The sequence below is a fragment of the Nuphar pumila genome, chromosome 9, assembly GCF_984573655.1.
Source record: "Nuphar pumila chromosome 9, dmNupPumi1.hap1.1, whole genome shotgun sequence".
Taxonomy (NCBI): domain Eukaryota; kingdom Viridiplantae; phylum Streptophyta; class Magnoliopsida; order Nymphaeales; family Nymphaeaceae; genus Nuphar; species Nuphar pumila.
The window spans coordinates 124,207,451-124,218,822 of record NC_143257.1 but is presented as its reverse complement, the minus strand read 5'-3'; positions in this window follow the sequence as shown (position 1 = coordinate 124,218,822).

Below are 11,372 nucleotides of genomic sequence, written 5' to 3'. Positions count from 1 at the left end.
AGTTTGGTAGTCTTTCTATATAATTTTTTTCCTCCTTCATTAGCACCAAAATATGGTTTCAATTTTTTTTATGTTTCTAGGGCCCAATCCAAAAGGTACGTTCTCCATGTGACCAAGTTCATGAACTATTAATTTTCAGGTCATGTTTTCCGTCTCTAGATGCATATATATGGTCTGATAAAAATCTTAGAGCCATCCTCTGTATGGTATGTTTGTTCATCATGTATAATCAGGCCAAGTTGATGAACTTCAAAGTTCTCAAATATCATGCCCAAATCGTTGGAGAGAAACGTGAACATTTTTGGACATCTTTTTTCCCCACTTTTTTACTCTTCCAAATCCATACAGAAGGTGCTATGTTGGGATTTACCAAAATTAATACAATCAATCTTTTACTTGGCAAAATGTTTCTATGAAGGTTGGAAACCCTTGTGAGAATTTGGATGTTCTAAAATAATTCGGGTTTCCCAAAAGCCTCTCATTGTTAAATTCTCATCAAATAACCTGTTTTCCATGTCTCGAGTTTTCCCAAACTCACCAAATCTATTTCGAGCAGTAAAACTGACAAACATCTCAAATGAACCCCTTCATTACTTTTCTATTTGCAGTGCTTCTTTTGCTGGAAAAGGTTTGATAGAAATTACATTCCAGCATAGTGAGAATGTTCATCTTTGTTGACTTCAATTCCCGGAGAAAGGTGCATAAGCATATGACCCAGACAAACTCTTCACTCCAAACATCGAATCAAGGCGGTTCCTTGGGCAACAGTGCACGGGAATCAGATTCAGATGAAAATATCATCAAGGCAAGAAGAAGACTGGAGGAGAAGTTCCGAAGGCTAGGTTCGAGGTTGGTGGAGAAATACTTTTTCATTGGAGTTACCTTCATAATTTCATGATTATAGAGGGTCTGAAAATTCTTAATAGGGTTCTCGCGGCCGAGTCTTAGACTTAGGGCTTGTTTGTTTCATAGGAAAATATCTCTTTCCTGCGAGAAACTGACTGTTTTCCTGAAAGACATGAAACAAACAGGTCTCATGAGACCAAGCGGTATTGTGGTGATCAGCCCCATCTTTTCCCATGAGGCCCCGACGTTTTTATGTGAATCCTTCATTCCTTTTTTCCTTTCTGGTTATTCTCTAACCAAAATAGGTCATTGTCCCCAAACTGAGATGATAGACTTGTAAACTTTTGCACTAAAGTGGTGCTTAGGCAGGCTAGGTGCAAAGCCATTGCTAGCTTAGGCTTATGAGTCTAGGGGGTAGGCCTAGATTGCCTATATTGTCTAGGCTGTAACATGGTTGTCTTTTCTTTTTCCTCTTTCCTCTTTTTTTCATTTCTTTGTTCTTCTCATTCCAAATCTTTTCCCTTCCTGTTTGATTGTGTAAAACAGTCCTGTCTAGGCACTGCTGGCCTGGCGCAAAGGTGTCCTAGAGAAGCCAACTTTTTGTCTTATATGTGTTTTGCTCTTTTTTTTCTTTATCCCAGGTGTTCTGGACACCACTGTTTCAGAGAGAGGGATGGGACACCAATATATATATATATATATATATATTCAGTACATTTTTCACACATCTTTTCTTCTTTAGGAAAAATTTCTCATGAAAATCAAAATTTCTAAAATATCATGAGATTCTCCTTTGCCGAGATTTTCCCAAAAACAAGATTTGTGGCATAGATTCAACCTCCAACTAAAGTGGGCATCCAGGGCCATGAGGTCCAGTCTTGGGCCAGAAATCAGGCCTTTGGCCTAGCCTGTCCCTTTGGTCAGCTGGGACAGGCCAGGGATGGATTAGGATTCAGGTTCAGATTAGGAACCTGTCAAATTTGCGAGTCTATTTTAGACAGATATCAAAGCTGAATGTGCTTATGCAGTGTTGAATTTGTAACCGGTATTAGGCTCCATTAGAGGTTAAATTTGAGTACTATCGAAGGTATAGTACCATTGAGTTAAAATATAATAATCTGCTATTCAGTAGAGACTACTATCTTTTTTCCTTTCTTTGGTACATTTTCTTAGTGGATGGTTTGTTTAGCAGAAAAGGGGATTTTGTTCACGTGTTTATGGCGTGTAGGCATGTTTCTTGAAAACTTAAAAATCAATGGGCACAATAGTCTAGGGATGCAAACAATTCAGATCTTGAACAGTAGGGATTGGGAACCAAATCAGATCCGTAACAGTCAAAAATTGCAAAACCACCATCCTGGATCCGACCCATTTGCATCCCTACAATAGACTAAAATTTCATGATTCAAAAAATCATGTACTTATGTTGGAAAAAATTTACCAAATTGGCCATCAATTAGGGTTAAGAAACAAGCTGAGTGGCTCGTCTCATGTTCTGATCGTAAAAAGCTGGTGAAATAGGCTTGGCAAGCTGAATATGAACAATAGTTACTCTCTCAGCTCAAGTCATACAAGCTTTTGTTAGGTAGCAAGAAATATATGTTAGATATATTTTGCACATATTTTACATCTATTTTTTTTTGTAATCATATTTATCTCAGCTCTAAAACAATGTATTTTTTTATAATCAAGCCAGCTCAAACTCGTTTAACTTGGGATCGGTATGCGCTCTAACTCATCTTGGTTCGCCGCAAATAATGAGAAGCTTGAACACTTCAAGCTCGGCTTGTTCAACTCGTTTATTTGCCGTATTAACAAAATAGATCATGCTTATGGAGAATTTTTTTTTCGATGGTCAAGCTTTTGGAGAATTTTAGTGTGAAGTAGCTATGATTTAACTTAATACATCTGACCCATAAATGCATAAATTTCCTTTTTTTTATCTTTTTAATAGTTCAAGTGGCAGATGGCCTAGAACTTTTTCTAGAGGAGAAGAGAATGCTTCCATGTCTAACCCAGCAGCAGCAAGTATGAGCGGTCTAAGAGTGGGTACAGTTGGTGGGGAAAGTGTCCGTGAAATGAACCTACCAGACGGACTTGGCTCGGACAGAGAGTTGTGCTCGGTCTGTTTGGATGTGATCCAGTCGCATCAGACCATCATCCATCTTCCATGCCTTCACAGGTACCACTCAGAGTGCCTTCGCCCTTGGTTAGCTGCTCAGTCTCATTGCCCTAACTGCAGAACCCACATTCCAACCATGGAATTCTAGTGCGTGTTTGGGGATCTTGTGAAGTACTGTAAACATTGATCCAGTTCATGATCTTGGTGATTTGTCACGAGATGTTAGAGTTCATGAACATGGAAATGCTCCCATTCCATGAAGTTCTAATGTTTGTCCTTGCTGACTTCATGGTCTTAGTCATAAGATGTAGTTCTTTTGTTTCCTAGAAAGTTTTTATTGTGTCCTTGTTTGTGATTAGTATTTCTAGTAGTGATACCATGGTATTTGGGGGTGCTAATTAGGGCTGGTAAACCAACCGAGCAACTGATGACTGGGCGCAGTTTGGCTCATCAAGAACTTGTTTACGATCCATTGGTAAGCTGGCTCATCGAGCCATGAGCACCATATATATATATATATATATATATATATATATATATATATATATATATATATATATATATATATATATATAGTTAGTATTGGATACTAATGAACTAGAAATCATAGGTGCAAGTTGTATAGACTCAATCTAACCACATAGATGTCATCTACATGGTTTGTTTAGTAAAAAACTTGTTTTGAATTATGTAATTAGGATAAGTAATTAAGTTTTTTAAAGGGGTCAAAAAATCAACAACTCAAAATATCACATTTTTACATCAGAAAAACATGATCCAAGGCTTGATCCTTAGCAAACAAACCTGAATACATCTATGCAGCTAGATTGAATTGATACAACTTGCACCTATGATTTCTAGCTCATTAGTATCGTACCTTCAGTAATAGCCAATATTAACCCATATATATATATATGTGTGTGTGTTTTATGAATAATATGTGTTTTAAGTGTATGAAAAAAAAACAATAGCATAAAATATATATAAAAGAAGGATGCATAGAAAATATATGCATAAATTATAAAAGTGTAAGATATTAAAAGTGAACTCTATGTATATATATGCATATATAGGCATAACATTTGCTACCTTTGTGAGTAAGGCATCCCTCAGTTGGAGCTCACAGTTTTTGCCAAAACTGATATCATTGATGTACTCAGCATATATATAGTAGCAATCAGCCCTTTTATCGTAGATTTTTTATGTAAAAATATATTTTTTTGAGGTTTAAAAATTTGGTATATTGTAGGCCATCGATTTTTCAAACCTCAAAATCTGATGTGTACGTCAGAAAAAACATGATCCAAAAGTTTTTTTTCTATATAACTTAATATGTAGATCACACCTAGAGGGTCAGATGTAAAACAAAATGAATATTACATTTTTTACTAGAGGATTCTTTATCCACGAGGGTAGCAAACATTACCCACACAGTGCGCACACACACACACACACACACACACACATATATATATCCTGCCTCCCGGCCCAGTTAATTTTTTTTTTTTTTTAAAACCAAGCCCTGATTCCATATGAAATAGATTTTTATCTATTTTTGTAGACCAGTCCTGGCCCAGCCCTGATTGCAGCAAATAGTTTGATTTGTCCATATGAAATAGATTTTTATTAATAATTATAGTCATTTTTTATTTTATCTCAAAAAAAAATTTCGAGGGCGTTGCCCCGAACCCCAAGACTATCACACCATTTTTTTTTGCTATACCCCTGTTTGCCTCGAAGCATATCAGGTCATGCTGAACATGACGTTTTTCTGACATCATGGTCGTTCGATTTGCATTTTAAAAAGCTCAAAAGTCAACAAAACCATGTGGCATTCATCCAAAATGCAAACAGACGGCCACGATGTCCGCATGAGAAAAAATGCTCATGTTCAGCATGACCTTGCCTCCCTCCCCCCACCCCCACCTCACATGAATCCTAGGGTCTGCACAGGAGCTGCACGCTAGAGAGGGTGGCTCCACCCCCCTCTCCCTTGTTTTTCGTTGCATAGGAGTTGCACGCTAGAGAGGGTGGCTCCACCTCACTCTCCCGTGTTTTTCGTTAAACTCTGAGGCAGAGGGTGCACTCCTCCTTTGCCTCGCAGTAACAAGTCCAACAACTTCCATGGTTGCCAGTATTCTTGTTAAAATGAAACAAAAAAAGGAAAGGGTGGGCGACCTATCTGTTGTCATTCTCTCTTTTGCCACGATCGATGCTCCTCCACTCTCTCTCTCTCTCTCTCTCTCTCTCTCTCTCTCTCTCTCTCTCTCTCTCGTCAGCGGGTTATGTTTGATGTGTATCTGACTTTTTAATTACATAGTAGAGACGGGGGGGTTGGATTTACTTGTACTCTGAACTGTGCACAGTCACCATCTAGATGGTGGCTGTCTTACTCTTATGTTCCTCTCTCATCCAATATTCAGTTGGATGTATTTTGGTAATGTTGAATGATAAATGTTCTCTCTCTCTCTCTACAGAGCTCGACGTCTGATTCTTTTTGCGCTAATTCAAGTGGCGGACTGGTGGCGCGGTTGGGTAGGCATGCTCGTGGGAAGCAGAGAAAATTTTTGCCATCCTCGCCATCACGAGCTTTGTCTAGGGTGGACCCACAAAAATTTGACCATGATAGCATTGCTTTCTCTAATGGAGTTCAGTCGTCAGCTTTTTCTCAAGCTCGGGGCCTGGTATCTGCTTCTCTTTGTACCAATTGCCATTTCAGCTTGGAGGCGCGGTTGGGCAGGCTTGCGCGTGATGGACAAAGGACGAATCTGCAATCGTCCCTTATTATTTTTCCCTCCAGACGCTATGATTATCTGGTTATCAATCTTATTGCGTTTAATGTTAGAACCAACCTGGCAATCAGATACATGGTGCTTCGCTCCTCGGTTCCTCGTCCTCTCCCTGTATCGCATTATGTCTCTGAGGTTTTTTCTTCTACCAAATCTTTTGGTATCCCGCCAAACACGGTCTCCTACATTAGTCCAGCACAGAGTCAACAACATCCTAGTCCACAACCCCTGGGTGTCACGGTTGTCGATGCAGCTAAGTTGCTGGATATCTCTCTCTCCTCCTCACAGCTGCAAGCGATAGCTGTTGATATGGATTCTACGATTTCAGCTATTTCTGCGATTATTGAGGACTCTCTCTGCAACTCTGGTGGAGCAGATTGCAAGCAGTTGGGTATTTTCGATGGTCACTTGAGGTCGTCTGTCAGTGCTAGTGGTCAGCGAAGAAGGAGGTCTTAGTTAATTGTTTCGGCTACCGATGCTAGGTCCCCAAGAAGGTCATCTCGGTGCCACCAACCCCGGGTTTTTCCAGATTTTGTTCCATGAAGACTGTTTGTTGGAATGTTAGGGGCTTAAATTGTCCCACTAAACGCCTGTTTCTGGCTAATTGGGTTAGGGAGCAAAAGCCTAACCTTCTTGCTTTATGTGAAACTAAAATGGAGGTCATCTCGCTCGTGGTCGTTTCTAGCATCTGGAAGGGAGCTGACTATTTCTATAAGCCAGCGGTAAATCATGCAGGAGGTATCTTTATCTTGGGAAAGCAGTCTCTAAATTTATCACAGCTGGATGTGGGTTTTTTCTCTCTGTCTGTTGCTTTCAATTTGCAGGAAGTTGATAGAAGAATAGTGGTTTCTGTTGTTTATGGACCTAATCTCGCCGCCATGAGGCCCGTTTTTTGGGATGATTTAGATAGGGTTGTCGTTTTCAGCGCAGATTGTCACCTTCTTATGGGGGATTTCAATTGTTTGTTATCTATCCATGACTCTAATAACCTCGTAATTCCTAATCCCTCTATGCGAGGTTTCCAAGACTTTGTTCACCGTCATTTTCTCTACCCTATTCCTTTAACCGGGGAGCGCTTCTCTTGGTCGAATATGTGGTCTCGTCCGTGTTGTAGGGTCCTTGATAGGGTCTTGTCACACCTAATTTGTTGGACCTCATTCCCGACGTTAAGTGTGTGTTGTTTGCTCCCTCTATCTCGGATCATGGGCAGATCATCACTCATTGGGGGGATGACTTTCAACCCACTAGGAGCTTTGCGTTTGAAGAATGGTGGCTTTAGGAGCCAGATTTTCTCTCGGTAATTACTAATTCTTGAAACAAAACTGTTGATGAGCATTGGGCCGCGCTACATGTTCAAAATAAGCTTTCTCGTCTAGCTAAGGATATCAAAGCTTGGCTTCATAACCGTAAGGTGGAGAAATTTCAGCAAATAGCCGCATGGGATCAAGAGATTTCTGAGTTGTATCAGTCTATGTCTTCTCCTGACTCTCTTTCTGATTTGCAACTTCTCAGTCTTAAGGCCGGGTCCTTAGAATTAACTATGCTCTTGAAAAGCTGGAGGATCAAAGAAGAAATTCGTTGAAAGCAAAGGTCTAGGGTGAAATGGCTTGCGGCTCGTGATGGCAACACTAAATTTTTTCACTCATATGCTTCCCATCGTCATAGGAGGAAGGTTGTTTCTTCTATCTCCATTGAGGGTGTTTCTTATCTCAATCAGCACGTTAATCCGGCAGTCTCGCTATACTTAAGGACTTATATTCTGCTTCGTTAACTGCGGAGGGTGTCTTTGGTAATATCCTAGTTGGCTCAATTCAGCCTGAGCAAGCCAGATCTATGCAAAGAAGGTTCTCTAAAGATGAGATTTTTTTGGCCATTAAGGATCTGTCGGGTTGGAAAGTGCCTTGCATTGATGGGTTTCATGTCGACTTTTTTAGAATCTTTTGGGACTATGTTAAATCAAACGTGGTGAGTATGTTTGATAAGTTTCATCGTAACTCAAGGTTGCCTTATCATTTGCATGTTGCTATTATTTCGCTCATTCCGAAAGATGATGAGGCCAATGATATTTCTCGATTCCGACCAATCTCAGTTATGAGTGCTCTCTATCGGATGTTTGCCAAGGTTTTGGCGAATAGGCTGAAATCGGTGGCTAACCAAATTTTTTTAGACTCTCAGTTCGCCTTTATCCGTAATAAGAGGGTCCAGCACTCGTTCATCATGGCGTTCGAGGTGGTCCATTCCTTGCAGCATAGCAGTCAACCTTACTTTGTCCTTAAATCAGACTTTCATAAAGCTTTTGACTCTGTGCATTGGCCATTCTTATTTCAAATGTTAGCAAATTTCGATATTGGTCGTCGTTTTTCTGGTTGGGTGAGAGAGCTGGTCTCAAATGCCCAGGCCATGTTAAATATCAATGGTATTAGAGGTGACCGGTTCAAGCTAGGGCGGGGTTTTCGGCAAGGGTGCCCCCTATCACCTTTGTTGTTCAATGCAGTTGTTGAGGGTCTTGTGGTCTTGCTTAAGCAGACTGTTGTATCGGGTTTCATTGATCCTTTGCAGGTTTCCGACTTCTCGAGTCATATTCTTACTTATGCTGATGATATGATCATTTTTTGTCATGCAAATGTTCAACAGATGCTTAGGTTCAAGCTTATCATTCAGTTCTTTCTCTTCATATCCGGGCTTTCTCTAAATGAGAACAAATGCTCTATTACCATGTTCAATGTTAATGCCAATATGCTTGCAGCTGGAAAGAGAATTTTTAATTGCACTACTTCTGACTTGCCTATTATGTACCTTGGCTTGCCGTTACAAGTGAAGCACCTCTCTTCAGCTGCTTGGGCTCCGACACTTCAAAAAGTGAAGCGCAAATTGCTTTCGTGGCAGTCGTCTTATCTCTCTAGCGCTGGACGTCTAACCTTAGTCAGACATGTTCTTTCAACTATTCCAGAATTTTTCATGTCTATGTTTGTGATGCTTGTGGGAGTAGAGAAGCAGTTGGCGCGCTTGCTGGCAGGCTTTCTATGGTCTGGGTGTAAACTCAAAGGTAAGTGTCACTTGATTGGTTGGCGTTCGGTGGTCCTACCTTGGCGTATGGGTGGTTTAGGCATTTCAGTGCCCAGACTGCGAAGCATTGTTCTTGTCGCCAAGCAATGCTGGTTGGCCCACCAACCGGATAACCCTTGTGCTAGTTTGCTTCTTGCTAAATATGGGGATCCAGCTCTTATTCCGGTTCGTCTGGGAACCCAAGGTTTGGCGCTCTCGCACTTGCGTAAATCATGGTTGAGGGCTTTAGCCTGCTTTAGAGACCATTTTGAGGTCTCCGGAAAGTTTGGACAGTGGTTACAGTGGGCGTTGGCACCAAGCGGAGAGTTTCTCACCAAAAAAGTCTATAGATCGTTGCTACCGCCAGGGGCTGATTGGTTGCCCGAGGATGTGCTTTGGGCGAAGGGTCCTTCCCCCCGTTCTCGAGTCCTGGCTTGGTTAATTTTGCATGATAGGATCCAGACCCACAGTAATTTAAAGAAGTGGGGCATTCAACTCCCGAGTTGGTGCGTGCTTTGTCAAGCTGCAGAAGAATCTACGTTTCACTTGTTCTGGTCTTGCCCAATATTTATGGAAATCTTTAGCAGGACCTGGAGGCATCCAGAAGTATTTGTTAAGGATGAGTCCTTTGTGCTAGATCTGATCTTGGGGCCGGTTTGTATTAGGCGCAGCAAGAGGTGGAGGTTCATTTGGCGGACGTGGTTGCTTACTTCTTGGTGGTTTGTTTGGATGGCGCGAAACGATGCTCATTTTTGTCATATTCCAGTTAACATTCAAAACCTGGTGCATAAAATCTTGGTAGATGTTTATGCGATCTTGCGTATGCATCTTAGTGATCTTCTACTCCCTCCTGCTGATGCTACCTATCCTTTGTCGCAATCTGAGCAAGCGGCTCCGGCGTGAGCCGATTTTATGTGTCTGATGTTTTTTTCTCTTGTGCTTTCTTTATTTGTTTTGGCTTTTGTTCTTGTTCAGTTCATGGGTTCAACATTTTGTTGATCTTCATGAGTGGTAATGTTGAATTACTTTCGGCTCTCTCTCAAATGAGAGAGCTCGTGGGCTCTCTTAATAGAGTCTTCACTTCTCTCATTTATTAGTGATTCCTCACTGGGAACGGTTTCTGCTAATAATTCCCCCACTCTCTCACTACCTATCATCGTGGGATGAGTGGGGGCTCGTTAAAGGGAGTGGTTTTACACCTATAGACTTGGCTACAAAGTAATGTAAACCCCAATGCCTTACGGACTGATCAGTGAACGCCACCGGATGCATCCTATCAGCAGTAGGGATGTTTCTGAAAATCTCATCATGTCAAATTTCTGTGGAAACCAAACCCATGACCGGCGGTGACTTCTAAGTTTTAATTTTTAATGGTCCGTCTTTCGTATTAATCAAACCCATTAATTTTGACCAACCGGGCTCCTCATGGTTGGTAAGAGTTGTCAGTGCACGTCTTCTTTTCATGGGAAGTTACAGATTCAAAACCCAGTGGTTCGTTGAATAATAACCGGTGGGGGTCTGCCCAACCCCAGCTTAACTTTTAAAAAAAAAACATGAATTTTGGCATCTGCATCAAAGAAGTTGATGTCATAGTGTGTGAAGTCAGGTTGAGGAGAAGTTGATATTTTTGTGCCATTAGTTTCAACTGAGTTTTTCTGCGTGGCTAACGGGTTGATTGTGAAGACGCTGAGATGAAAGCGTTGGATCAAACTCCTCTGGCACACGGGTAGCTTTCCAAGGTGGGTCACGCAAGGCAGGGTAGACTCGAGCCCCACCCGAGGTTTGCCTCGCTGCCAGGTGGGCCAATTAAGTGATCCGGTTCTTGGTGAGGGTTCCCCTTATGTCCTCGTAACTGAAATAAATAACGAACAAAAGTCAGAATTTGGCAGCGGCGGGCTTTCAAAGAATCAAAAAGTTCTAGAAACATAAAATTATAGGGGTATTTTGGTCACCTAGATTTGCTGAAAGACTAATGACTCAATCCCTCAAGTCTTTCTTTAACGTGGGGCCCGCCGAGTGAGTTCCTTGACGGTGCATTTACCAAATCAAAATAGGACGGATATGGTCTTTGGCTTTTTAATGACCAAAATACCCCTAAACTCTTTCAATGCAACAATGATCCATACCCGGCTTGAATTTGGGTCCGATCATACTGCCATAGTGTAGGCAAAACTGGACTAGCTGAACCTTGTGGGACAAGAAGTCAAACCCTCTAAGTCAAGTTGGCTAATCATATCCCCATCGTGGACAATGGCTTCACTAGACAGGGATCAGTTCGACTTATCACATTCCAGACCAAGCTTAGATCAATATCGTGCAACCATTTTGAAACCAACCGGTCCGGACCTATGTGATCATCACAATCCCCAATCTAACCTAATGGACCAGCTAGGCTTTGGTTCGTCTGATTCAGTTCACCCCACTACCAACACCCCCAAGTCCAGAGTCCAGATTCATTTCCCAATGAACACGGTCACAGACCGACACAAAAAAAACATGCTGAAGGGTATTATGGTCATTTTAAAAGTCAAAACTCAACACCGTCTAGGTTAGGTCAGCCAAAGGCATTC